The sequence below is a fragment of the Ranitomeya imitator genome, chromosome 2, assembly GCF_032444005.1.
Source record: "Ranitomeya imitator isolate aRanImi1 chromosome 2, aRanImi1.pri, whole genome shotgun sequence".
Classification (NCBI taxonomy): domain Eukaryota; kingdom Metazoa; phylum Chordata; class Amphibia; order Anura; family Dendrobatidae; genus Ranitomeya; species Ranitomeya imitator.
In genome coordinates, this window is record NC_091283.1 from 111,941,625 (window position 1) to 111,956,082 (window position 14,458).

Sequence of the window (14,458 nt, forward strand, 5' to 3'; positions counted from 1 at the left end):
AGGATAGGATGCCAGAACATCCCCATGACTACATTGTATATAAAAGGTTTAAGCATTGTAATTTGCACTTCAGGGGTGACAGACTTCCTTTAAAGGGAATCTGTCATGAAGTTTTGCTACTTAATTTAAGAGAACCATAATGTAAGGGCAGGAAGCATTTGTCAAAGCTAATCAGGGAGGGAGGGCTCTCTAACCCTTAGGGCCGGGTGGACACATGGACCCCACACGTCGATACAGCAAGTGTGAATGTATATGGGCAGTGAAAACTTTATAGGCTCAAGAGGAATCTCAGGCATCAGCAGGATAGGGTGTAGCAAACTGATTTCAGGGATGAGTTACTTGTCCAGCAGTTGACTGTAGTTTTAATCCAGTCAGTGTTTTATCAACAAGAGATCATCACTTCCAGACTAGATGTTGCATGCCAGGCAGTCCAGTTAATTTATGCAATCCTTCCCCCACCCACAATTAGCAGCTTGCTGACAACGTATAGTGTGCACAGAAAGCTGCCAATCAGGGGTGTGGGTAGAGTTATGCAGAGCTCAGCATTGATAGCACCGCTATATCTACCTTTTCTTTTCTTTCTTTTATAATAATCTTTTGTTTATTTTTATATAGTGCTAACATATTCCGCAGCACTTTACAGTTTGCACCCATTATCAGCGCTGTCCCCAATGGTGCTCACAATTTAAATTCCCTATCAGTATGTCTTTGGAATGTGGGAGGAAACCAGAGTACCCGGAGGAAACCCACACAAACACAGGGAGAACGTACAAACTCCTTGCAGATGTTGTCCTTGGTGGGATTTGACCCCAGGACTCCAGCGCGGCAAGGCTGCAGTGCTAATCACTGAGCCACTGTACAACAGAGAAAACAGGGATTTTATCAAAGCTAAAACCAAGCAGTACAGTGAATGATACATTCCTGGAATCAGACTCTGTCCTTAACCGTATGCTACTCTCAGATTCTTAGCAATGTAATGCTGACAGATTTTTTTTTAAAAATTATTAGTTCACCATAAATAAATATTTGTTAAGGACAGAATTATAGAAACTTGTAAAAGCTAACTACCGTATATTTTTGTATGCCAACTGAAATAAAAATTAAAAAAAGGTAAATTGTAAAATTCTCTATCCCACCATAAAAATATACACATAGTAACATAGTTAGTAAGGCCGAAAAAAGACATTTGTCCATCCAGTTCAGCCTATATTCCATCATAATAAATCCCCAGATCTACGTCCTTCTACAGAACCTAATTGTATGATACAATATTGTTCTGCTCCAGGAAGACATCCAGGCCTCTCTTGAACCCCTCGACTGAGTTCGCCATCACCACTTCCTCAGGCAAGCAATTCCAGATTCTCACTGCCCTAACAGTAAAGAATCCTCTTCTATGTTGGTGGAAAAACCTTCTCTCCTCCAGACGCAAAGAATGCCCCCTTGTGCCCGTCACCTTCCTTGGTATAAACAGATCCTCAGCGAGATATTTGTATTGTCCCCTTATATACTTATACATGGTTATTAGATCGCCCCTCAGTCATCTTTTTTCTAGACTAAATAATCCTAATTTCGCTAATCTATCTGGGTATTGTAGTTCTCCAATCCCCTTTATTAATTTTGTTGCCCTCCTTTGTACTCTCTCTAGTTCCATTATATCCTTCCTGAGCACCGGTGCCCAAAACTGGACACAGTACTCCATGTGCGGTCTAACTAGGGATTTGTACAGAGGCAGTATAATGCTCTCATCATGTGTATCCAGACCTCTTTTAATGCACCCCATGATCCTGTTTGCCTTGGCAGCTGCTGCCTGGCACTGGCTGCTCCAGGTAAGTTTATCATTAACTAGGATCCCCAAGTCCTTCTCCCTGTCAGATTTACCCAGTGGTTTCCCATTCAGTGTGTAATGGTGATATTGATTCCTTCTTCCCATGTGTATAACCTTACATTTATCATTGTTAAACCTCATCTGCCACCTTTCAGCCCAAGTTTCCAACTTATCCAGATCCATCTGTAGCACATTGTATTAAAAAGAACAAATAAAAATTACATTTTTTGCATGCTTTTGAAAATTAATAAAGGCTAATCAATAATTTACCGTATATGTACTCCAAAATACTGCCTTTCAACAGCTTTCATATAGCTAAATCAGGAGACATTTAGAAAATGTTATGACTTTTAAAAGGAAAAGACAACACATATTTTAAGGGGTTCAAGATGGTTTAGGTAATTTGGACACAAAGCTCACTGTCTACACACGGAAAAGAGATATGCTTTTTGCTCCATTAGACCATACAAATTTCCAATGTAGGCAATCCTCTGAGTTAAACAGCCATAACTCCAGGATGATACATCTTTCTTACATTTTGGCAATGAAAAGTTTCAATCCCATCTAAACGTAATAATTTAATACCAATAAAGACTGCATGGTTGATAAACTATGAAGAAAACAAAAGTAATTAAAAGGTCCAAGGAATATGCCATAAATGTCCCAAATGGAAACATACCTTTTTGAATTTTTGGATGAGTAAAACCAATAGCTGTAGATCAGAACTCCCCTACAGGTGGAGCACTGTTGTGAATTCTGCTCTTGGGCTCCCTCCGGTGGTTGTTGATGGTAATGCAGTTGTGCCTGGGCGGCAGTCCTGGACAGGTGTTTCTGCTAATTGCAAATCTGACTGGGGTATTTAGCTTTGCAGGACTCATTAGTCCTTGCCAGTTGTCAATGTTTTATTGGAAGTATTGGTTTTCTGCCTGGCCTCTCCTGCTTGCTGCCATTTCAGCTAAAGATAAGTGTCTGCTTCATTTTCTTAGGCACACAGGCTGTGTGTCTATTTTCTGTGCTGTTCATAGTTTCTATTTTGTTCCAGCTTAGACTGTCCTCTTGTTTTCTCAGTCTGGTTGGATTCGCTGGAGTCGCAGATATACTCTCCACATCTTTAGTTAGGTGGTGGAGTTTTTGTATTTTTCTGCTGTGGATATTTTGTAGTTTTTTTACTGACCGCTTAGTATTCTGTACTATACTTTCCTATCTAGGTAGAAGTGGCCTCCTTTGCTAATCCTGTTTTCCACCTGCGTGTGTCTTTTCCTTTCCTACTCACCGTCATTATTTGTGGGGGGCTGCCTATCCTTTGGGGGTCTACTCTGAGGCAAGTCAGTTTTCCTATTTTCCATCATTAGGGATATTTAGTCCTCCGGCTGTGTCGAGGTGTCTAGGTCTGGTTAGGCACACCCCACGGCTACTTCTAGTGTCTGTGATAAGATCAGGGTTTGCGTTCTGTATAGTTACCACTACTCCAGCGAAGATTTTTTCATGCTGTTCCAAGGTCGCCTGATCATAACAGCACAACTGGCCAACAATGAGTTAAATGCATCTCAGAAGAAGGGAGGAAAGGTTTTGAGCCATTTTTTTTTCTTCAGCCTGTTTTGTCTTCTCCTCCCTCTTAATCTCTGGGTGGCTGAGGAACCTAGTACTAGAATGAATGTTCAGGAGTTAGCTTCTCGTGTGGATCAGCTTGCTGCTAGAGTACAGGGTATTTCAGATTATATTGTTCAGACTCCTGCTTTAGAACCTAAGATTCCCACTCCTGATTGGTTTTTTGGTGACAGGTCCAAATTTTTGAGTTTCAAAAATAACTGTAAACTGTTTTTTGCATTGAGACCCCAGTCCTCTGGTGATCCTATTCAGCAGGTTAAAATCATCATCTCCCTGCTGTGTGGTGATCCACAGGATTGGGCATTTTCCCTGAAATCTGACAATCCTGCTTTGCTTAATATTGATTCTTTCTTTCAAGCATTGGGATTATTGTACGATGAACCTAATTCGGTGGATCAAGCTGAGAAGACCTTGTTGGCCCTATCTCAGGGGCAAGAGGCGGCTGAGTTGTATTGTCAGAAATTCAGAAAATGGTCTGTGCTGACTAAATAGAATGATGATGCTTTGGCGGCAATTTTCAGAAAGGGTCTGTTAGGTCTCGAGTTCTGCACAGGGGGAATCTCGAGCCATCTCCGCTGCGGTCTCCCATTCTTATCCAGCCGCAGTGGAGTCTGCTCAGCAGGGACGTCGGTCCCAGCGTCTTGCTCAGTCTCACTCTGTACAGAAAGTTACTGCTGCTTCTTCAGCTTCTGCCATTAAACCCAGTGCTGGTCAGCAGCGAGCGGACTTCTCTGGGACTAAGTCCTTGTCTGCACACACTGAGCATGCCCAGGGCAAGATCTCCCGTTGGAGATCGAGGGTCATGTGCTCAGGCTCTGCAGCACATTCCATTGGTCCTCTTGGCAGGTCTTGGAAGGGCAAAGTTTCCGTGGCCACTTCCTGTGCTGCAACTATATAAACTGCGCATGACCGCACGGCCATGCGCTAATGTACATTTGCTTACGTGTGTTTGTTGTGAGTGCAAGTCGTCCTTGGATACCCCTTCCCTATTGAATGTCTGTTCGCGGAAGGTGTATGGTTGCTATCTAGCGCCCGACTTATCCTACAGCACTAATCACACGTTACAGCGTCCAGTTGCTGTGACCGCCAGTACGGCGCCGTGCACTTCCTCTGTGCTTTCCTTACCCAAGCCTGGGTGGTTAGTGGCGTTCGTCAGTGCGGCACCGCATGCACTCTTGTGCCCTAATATTGATATTCAGCTTCCTTACACACCCAGTTGCGGTGTTGTGCCAGCAAGGGTCTAATCGGACTTCAATCCTAGTTGGGGTTGAGTTCGCTGACTATTTGCTCGCCTAATATGTGCGGTACCGCGATCCTGTGACGCAACAGGATCGCTTCCTTCACGTTGGGTGAAGTTTAACCCACGTGTGTATATTTATGAGTACCGCCATATAGTCCGTCATTACTTAGCAGCAGGTTCCATCTCTGCACGGTGGACCCCGGGCTGCGAACGCACCATACACTATCTGTCTTATTATTTGGTGCGTTCCGCTAGCCCTAACATTACACAAGCGCCAGGGTCTGGCTAGTAATGACGGACAAACAGCAATCCTTGCGGTATATCCAGCAGCTGGAGGGTAGGTTGGCGGCTCTTGAGAGCGCAACCTCAGCTGTGGATGTTACCGCAGTTGCTGTACAGGCTGCTAGCGTGGCTGCAGCAACCCTGTCCATTGCCACCCCTGTTCCGACATTTTCTCGCCTCCCGCTGCCAGAAAAATATTCTGGTGATAGCAAGTTTTGTAGGGGATTTGTGAGTCAGTGCTCTATTCACCTCGAGCTCCTGGCTGCACGTTTTCCCACAGAGCGGGCTAAGGTGGGATTTATAGTGTCTCTCTTGTCGGACAGGGCGTTGGAATGGGCTACGCCGCTGTGGGAGCGTGGTGATCATGTGGTGCAGAGTGCTCCGCTGTTTCTGAGCACTCTGAAACAGGTCTTTCTAGGACCTCAAGTCACCCATGATACTGCGCTCCAACTGCTGGCATTAACTCAGGGTGAGTCCTTGGTCAGTCATTTTGCCGTCTAATTCCGCACTTTAGCTTCTGAGCTGGATTGGTCGGCTAAAGCTCTTATCCCCATATTTTGGAGGGGCCTGGCTGAAAACGTTAAGGACGCTCTGGCCACTAGGGAGATTCCTGCCACACTGGAGGGGTTAATAACTGTCTCCACTCGAATTGACCTCCGTTTTAACGAGCGGAGGTTAGAGCGAGCCCAGTGTAGGCAGAGGTTTCGGCTGGCTCCTACCTTCGCCAAACCTCTGGAATCTCCGGTCCTGGTTCCTGAGTCACATGAGACCAGGGAAGTGTCACAAGCGGGATCTAAGTCCCGGACCGCTTGTGCACTCAAGGTCTGTCATGTTTGCCAGAAGTCAGGACATCTAGCCACCAGATGTTCTCAGCGGTCGAGGAAACGTCAGCGTCTAGTGGTAGTAGGTGGAGGTACACTAGACACGGCGACGTTTGCCTCTAAATTGTCCTTTAAGGGGACAATTACTATAGGCTCATTCTCCCACTCGGTAGAGCTCTGCGTGGATTCTGGGGCGGAGGGCAAATTTATGTCTTCTGCCTTCGCCCAACGTCACGCAATACCCCTGGTTATGCTAGCTCAACCAGTAACGGTACGAGTGGTGAATGGGTCGACACTGCCCTCACAGATAACACACCAGACCATCCCTTTTACTCTGTCCATGTCGCCATCTCATCAGGAGATTATATCTCTGCTCGTCATTCCAGAGGGAATTGATGAGGTCCTGTTGGGAATACCTTGGCTACGGTACCACTCTCCTCATATCGAGTGGTCCTCTGGCAGAATCCTGGGATGGGGTGAATCTTGTGGGGGTAGGTGTCAGAGGGAGTGCGTTCAGGTTGCTACTACAGAGGTACCCGCAGATCTTTCCTCTCTCCCCAAGCAGTATTGGTCTTATGCAGACGTGTTCTCCAAAAAGGCGGCGGAGATCCTTCCGCCCCATCGCCCCTATGACTGTCCTATTGATCTCTTGCCTGGTGCTGAGCCTCCCCGGGGTCGAGTCTATCCGCTATCTCTCCCGGAGACGGAGGCAATGTCACAGTACATCCAGGAAAATCTGGCAAGAGGATTCATTAGGAAGTCAGTGTCACCTGCTGGGGCAGGGTTCTTCTTCGTGCAGAAGAAGAATGGGGAATTGCGTCCATGCATAGACTACAGGGGTCTTAACGCTATCACCGTTAAAAGTAAGTATCCTTTGCCCTTGATATCTGAGCTCTTCGATAGGCTTCGGGGAGCAAGGGTATTTACTAAACTAGATCTGCGGGGTGCTTACAACCTGATTCGCATCCGTGAAGGGGACGAATGGAAGACGGCTTTTAACACCAGGGATGGGCACTATGAATATCTGGTGATGCCCTTCGGGCTCTGTAATGCCCCAGCCGTTTTCCAAGACTTTGTGAACGATATCTTCCGGGATATGCTTTCCACCTCGGTCGTAGTCTATCTGGATGATATTCTCATCTACTCTCCAGATATTGACTCCCACCGGAGAGATGTTTGCAAAGTCTTCGACCTCCTACGGGCAAACTCCCTCTATACCAAGTTGGAGAAGTGTATGTTTGAGCAGGAGTCCCTACCTTTCCTAGGCTACATCATCTCTGCCTAGGGATTGGCTATGGATCCTGCCAAACTACAGGCTGTGATGGACTGGCAGGAACCCCATTCTCTTAAAGCGGTGCAGCGCTTTATGGGGTTCATTAATTATTATCGCCAGTTCATTCCGCACTTCTCAACTTTGGTAGCTCCCTTGGTTTCCCTCACCAAGAAGGGGGCGAACCCCAAATTGTGGTCTGAGGAGGTCTCCAAGGCCTTTAACTCTATAAAGTCACACTTCGCTAGCGCTCCCATCCTACATCGCCCCAATGTTGATAAGCCATTTATCATGGAGGTGGATGCCTCTTCTGTTGGTGCTGGAGCAGTCCTCTTCCAAAAGGATGCTCAAAGTCGGAAGCATCCTTGCTTCTTTTTCTCCAAGACCTTCTCACCAGCAGAGAGGAATTATTCCATCGGGGACAGGGAGTTGCTAGCCATGAAGTTGGCTTTCTCGGAGTGGAGACATCTCTTGGAGGGAGCACGTTTTCCCTTCCAAGACTTCACAGACCATAAAAATTTGGTGTACCTGCAGACAGCCCAGCGGTTGAATTCTCGCCAGGCCAGATGGTCCTTATTCTTCTCCCGGTTTCATTTCACCCTCCATTTTCTTTCTGGGGAGAAGAACATTCGGGCCGACGCTCTCTCTCGCTCCGTTGTGTCATCTGCGGCGGAGGAGGAGGAGCCTCGGCTTATTGTCCCCACCGAGAGCTTGAGAACTGTGGCCCCGGTTTCGCTAGAGTCTGTGCCCCCGGGCAAGACTTTTGTTCCATCCAATTTGCGACCGGAGGTTCTCTCTTGGGCACACTCGTCCAGGGTGGGTGGACATTTTGGTACCAAAAGGACATCTGAGTTACTGGCGAGGACGTACTGGTGGCCGCATATGGCTCGTGATGTCGCAGAGTATGTTCGGGCGTGTGTCTCTTGCGCCAAGAACAAGACTCCTCGGCAACGGCCAGCTGGTTTGCTTTTTCCTCTGCCGGTGGCGGACAGGCCCTGGGAGATGGTCGGGATGGACTTTGTGGTGGGCTTACCCAAGTCTCGTAACTGCACCATTATCTGGGTGATCACCGACCATTTTTCCAAAATGGTGCACTTGGTGCCTCTTCCACGGCTACCTTCTGCACGGGCGTTGGCTGTCTTGTTCGTCAAGCATATCTTTCGCCTACACGGTATGCCAGACAAAATTGTTAGTGACCGGGGTCCCCAGTTTGCGTCTCGATTCTGGAGAGAGCTTTGTCGTCTACTCAGTATTGAGTTGAATCTCTCTTCGGCATATCATCCCGAGACGAATGGGTTGGTAGAGAGGGCCAACCAGACCTTGGTCACATATTTACGACATTTTGTTTCTGCCAGGCAGGATGACTAGGCATCCTTGCTACCGTGGGCAGAGTTTGCACTTAACAATGCCGTAGCCGACTCCACCGGTCAGACTCCATTCCTCCTAAATTACGGCCAGCATCCGCATGTTCCTGTGCCCATGCCTGTGTCTTCTGCTGACTCCAGGGTGGCAGACTGGGCTGTGGAGGCACGGGACATTTGGGACCGCACGCAGGATGCCATTCGGGCCTCCAGGAGAGAATGAGGTCCTCCGCCGATGTTCATCGGCGCCCCGCTCCGACCTTTGCTCCTGGCGACTTGGTGTGGCTCTCCGCCCGTAACTTCAGGCTGCGAGTTGAGTCCACTAAGTTTGCTCCTCGCTACTTGGGTCCCTTCAAGGTTCTTGAACAGGTTAATCCTGTGGTCTACCGTTTGGCTCTTCCTCCACGCTTGGGTATCACTGACACCTTTCATGTGTCCCTCTTGAAACCCGTATACATGTCCCGGTTTTCCGAGTCATCTGCCGGGACATCGGGTTCGTCTACGGACGATTACGAGGTGAACGCTATTTTGGGGTGCAAGGTGGTACGCGGCAAAAAGTTCTATCTGGTGGATTGGAAGGGTTATGGCCCAGAGGACAGGTCATGGGAGCCTGCTGAAAACATTCGGGCCCCACAGCTTATTGCTGCCTTCGAGCGTAGCAAGGCCCTAGGAGGGGGGGTAATGTTAGGCCTTGAGTTCCCGCTTCTGCACAGGGGGAATCTCGAGCCATCTCCGCTGCGGTCTCCCATTTTTATCCAGCCGCAGTGGAGTCTGCTCAGCAGGGACGTCGGTCCCAGCGTCTTGCTCAGTCTCACTCTGTACAGAGAGTTACTGCTGCTTCTTCAGCTTCTGCCATTAAACCCAGTGCTGGTCAGCAGCGAGCGGAATTCTCTGGGACTAAGTCCTTGTCTGCACACACTGAGCATGCCCAGGGCAAGATCTCCCGTTGGAGATCGAGGGTCATGTGCTCAGGCTCTGCAGCACATTCCATTGGTCCTCTTGGCAGGTCTTGGAAGGGCAAAGTTTCCGTGGCCACTTCCTGTGCTGCAACTATATAAACTGCGCATGACCGCACGGCCATGCGCTAGTGTACATTTGCTTACGTGTGTTTGTTGTGAGTGCAAGTCATGCTTGGATACCCCTTCCCTATTGAATGTCTGTTCGCGGAAGGTGTATGGTTGCTATCTAGCGCCCGACTTATCCTACAGCACTAATCACACGTTACAGCGTCCAGTTGCTGTGACCGCCAGTACGGCGCTGTGCACTTCCTCTGTGCTTTCCTTATCCAAGCCTGGGTGGTTAGTGACGTTCGTCAGTGCGGCACCGCATGCACTCTTGTGCCCTAATATTGTTATTCAGCTTCCTTACACACCCAGTTGCGGTGTTGTGCCAGCAAGGGTCTAATCGGACTTCAATCCTAGTTGGGGTTGAGTTCGCTGACTACTTGCTCGCCTTCTATGTGCGGTACCACAATCCTGTGACGCAACAGGATCGCTTCCTTCACGCTGGGTGAAGTTTAACCCACGTGTGTATACTTATGAGTACCGCCATATAGTCCGTCATTAGCAGCAGGTTCCATCACTGCACGGTGGACCCCGGGCTGCGAACGCACCATACACTATCTGTCTTATTATTTGGTGCGTTCCGCTAGCCCTAACAGGGTCTTTCTGAATCCGTTAAGGATGTTATGATGGGGTTTCCCACACCCTCCAATCTGAGTGATTCCATGTCTTTGGCCATTCAGATTGACCGGCGCTTGCGGGAGCGCAGGGCTGTGCGTGATATGGCATTATCTTCGGGACAAGTTTCTGAGCCTGTGCAGTGTGATAGGATTCTGTCTAAAATGGAACGACAAGGTTTCAGACGTCTCAATAGGTTGTGTTTTTATTGTGGCGACACTTCTCATGTCATTTCTGTCTGCCCTAAGCGGACAAAAAGGGTCGCCAGTTCATTTACCATCAGTACTGTACAACCTAAATTTCTGTTATCTGTGTCCTTGATCTGCTCATTGTCATCATTTTCTGTCATGGCGTTTGTGGATTCAGGCGCCGCCTTGAATTTGATGGACTTCGACTTTGCTAGGCGTTGTGGTTTTCCCTTGCAGCCTTTGCAGAATCCTATTCCTTTAAGGGGCATTGATGCTACACCCTTGGCTAAAACTTAGCCCCAGTTTTGGATACAGTTGACCATGCGCATGGCGCCAGCCCACCAGGAAGATTGTCGATTTCTGGTGTTGCATAATTTGCATGATGCTGTCATGCTGGGTTTCCCGTGGTTACAGGTCCATAATCCTGTTTTGGATTGGAAGTCCATGTCTGTAACTAGTTGGGGTTGTCAGGGGGCTCATGATGATGTTCCTCTGATGTCAATCGCCCCTTCTTCCTCTTCTGAAATTCCGGAGTTTTTGTCTGATTTTCAGGATGTATTTGATGAGCCCAAGTCCAGTTTCCTTCCACCGCATGGGGACTGCGATTGTGCTATTGATTTGATTCCAGGCTGTAAGTTTCCTAAGGGTCGACTTTTCAACCTTTCTGTACCTGAACATACCGCCATGCGGAGGTATATTAAGAAGTCTTTGGAGAAGGGGCATATTCGTCCATCTTCTTCACCGTTGGGAGCAGGGTTCTTTTTTGTTGCAAAAAAGGATGGTTCCTTGAGACCCTGTATTGATTATCGCCTCTTGAATAAGATCACGGTCAAGTTTCAATACCCTTTGCCTTTGCTTTCTGATTTGTTTGCTAGGATTAAGGGAGCTAGTTGGTTTACTAAGATTGACCTTCGGGGGGCTTATAATCTTGTTCGTATAAATCAGGGTGATGAATGGAAAACTGCGTTTAACATGCCCGAAGGCCATTTTGAATATCATGTGATGCCATTCGGACTCTCTAATGCTCCATCTGTTTTTCAGTCCTTCTTGCATGATATCTTCTGGAGTTATCTTGATAAATTCTTGATCATATATTTGGACGATATTTTGATTTTTTTCCGATGATTGGGAGTCTCATGTACAGCAGGCCAGGATGGTATTTCAGATCCTTCGTGACAATGCCTTGTTTGTGAAAGGGTCTAAGTGTCTTTTTGGGGTGCAGAAGGTTTCCTTTTTGGGCTTTATTTTTTCTCCCTCATCTATAGAGATGGATCCGGTTAAGGTTCAGGCCATTCATGATTGGATTCAGCCCACATCCGTGAAGAGCCTTCAGAAATTTTTGGGTTTCGCTAATTTTTATCGCCGTTTCATTGCTAATTTTTCCAGCGTGGTTAAACCCTTGACTGATTTGACTAAGAAGGGTGCTGATGTGGCGAATGGGCCCTCTGCGGCTGTCCCTGCCTTTCAGGAACTTAAACATCGTTTTTCTTCTGCTCCGGTGTTGCGCCAACCGGATGTTTCTCTTCCGTTTCAGGTTGAGGTTGACGCTTCTGAGATTGGGGCAGGGGCCGTTTTGTCTCAGAAGGATCCTGTTGGTTCCTTGATGAAACCGTGTGCCTTCTTTTCCTGTAAATTTTTGCCTGCGGAACGCAATTATTATGTCAGAAATCGGGAGTTGTTGGCTATGAAGTGGGCGTTTGAGGAGTGGCGACATTGGCTTGAGGGAGCTAAGCACCGTTTTGTGGTCTTGACCGACCATAAGAATTTGATTTACCTCGAGTCTGCCAAGCGGTTGAATCCTAGACAGGCTCGATGGTCCTTGTTTTTTTCTCGTTTTGATTTCGTGGTCTCGTACCTTCCGGGTACTAAGAATGTTAAGGCTGATGCCCTCTCTAGGAGTTTTTTGCCTGATTCTCCTGAGGTCTTGGAACCAGTCGGTATTTTGAAGGAAGGGGTGGTCCTTTCTGCCATTTCTCCTGATTTACGACGGGTTCTTCAGAAATTTCAGGCTGTCAGACCTGACCGTTGTCCTGTGGGGAAACTGTTTGTTCCTGACAGATGGACTAGTAGAGTGATTTCTGAGGTTCACTGTTCTGTGTTGGCTGGTTATCCTGGTATTTTTGGTACCAGAGACTTGGTTGGTAGGTCCTTTTGGTGGCCTTCTTTGTCGCGTGATGTGCGGTCTTTTGTGCAGTCCTGTGGGACTTATGCGCGGGCCAAGCCTTGTTGCTCCCATGCTAGTGGGTTGCTTTTGCCATTGCCGGTCCTTGAGAGGCCCTGGACGCACATTTCTATGGATTTTATTTCCGATCTTCCTGTTTCCCAGAGGATGTCGGTTATCTGGGTTGTTTGTGACCAATTCTCTAAGATGGTTCATTTGGTGCCTTTGCCTAAATTGCCTTCTTCTTCTGATTTGGTTCCATTGTTTTTTCAGCATGTGGTCCGTTTGCATGGTATTCCGGAGAATATTGTGTCCGACAGAGGTTCCCAGTTTGTTTCTAGGTTTTGGCGGGCCTTATGTGCTAGGCTTGGCATTGATTTGTCTTTTTCTTCTGCATTTCATCCTCAGACTAATGGCCAGACCGAGCGAACTAATCAGACTTTGGAGACCTATTTGAGATGCTTTGTGTCTGCTGATCAGGATGATTGGGTGGCTTTTTTGCCATTGGCCGAGTTTGCCCTTAATAATCGGGCTTAGTTCGGCTACTTTGGTTTCGCCTTTTTTTTGTAATTTTGGTTTTCATCCTCGTTTTTCTTCTGGGCAGGTTGAGCCTTCTGACTTTCCTGGTGTGGATTCTGTGGTTGACAGGTTGCAGCAGATTTGGGCTCATGTGGTGGACAATTTGGTGTTGTCTCAGGAGGAGGCTCAACGTTTTGCTAACCTTCGTCGGTGTGTTGGTTTCCGGCTTCGGGTTGGGGATCTGGTTTGGTTATCTTCCCGTCATGTTCCTATGAAGGTTTCTTCCCCTAAGTTTAAGCCTCGGTTTATTGGTCCTTATAGGATTTCTGAGATTATTAATCCGGTGTCCTTTTGCCTGGTGCTTCTGGCCTCTTTTGCTATCCATAATGTCTTCCATAGATCTTTATTGCGGAAATATGTGGAGCCCGTTGTTCCCTCTGTTTATCCTCCGGCCCCTGTGTTGGTCGATGGGGAGTTGAAGTATGTTGTTGAGAAGATTTTGGATTCTCGTTTTTCGAGGCGGAAGCTTCAGTACCAAATGGAAGGGTTATGGCCAGGAGGATAATTCTTGGGTTTCGGCCTCTGATGTCCATGCCGCTGATTTGGTTCCTGCCTTTCATTTGGCTCATCCTGATCGGCCTGGGGGCTCTGGTGAGAATTCGGTGACCCCTCCTCAAGGGGGGTACTGTTGTGAATTCTGCTCTTGGGCTCCCTCCGGTGGTTGTTGATGGTAATGCAGTTGTGCCTGGGCGGCAGTCCTGGACAGGTGTTTCTGCTAATTGCAAATCTGACTGGGGTATTTAGCTTTGCAGGACTCATTAGTCCTTGCCAGTTGTCAATGTTCTATTGGAAGTATTGGTTCTCTGCCTGGCCTCTCCTGCTTGCTGCCATTTCAGCTAAAGATAAGTGTCTGCTTCATTTTCTTAGGCACACAGGCTGTGTGTCTATTTTCTGTGCTGTTCATAGTTTCTATTTTGTTCCAGCTTAGACTGTCCTGTTGTTTTCTCAGTCTGGTTGGATTCGCTGGAGTCGCAGATATACTCTCCACATCTTTAGTTAGGTGGTGGAGTTTTTGTATTTTTCTGCTGTGGATATTTTGTAGTTTTTTTACTGACCGCTTAGTATTCTGTACTATACTTTCCTATCTAGGTAGAAGTGGCCTCCTTTGCTAATCCTGTTTTCCACCTGCGTGTGTCTTTTCCTCTCCTACTCACCGTCATTATTTGTGGGGGGCTGCCTATCCTTTGGGGGTCTACTCTGAGGCAAGTCAGTTTTCCTATTTTCCATCTTTAGGGATATTTAGTCCTCCGGCTGTGTCGAGGTGTCTAGGTCTGGTTAGGCACACCCCACGGCTACTTCTAGTGTCTGTGATAAGATCAGGGTTTGCGGTCTGTATAGTTACCACTACTCCAGCGAAGGTTTTTTCATGCTGTTCCAAGGTCGCCTGATCATAACAGAGCACACAATAGTAGAGGTATGGCCTTGTATTGTATTATTATGCTGC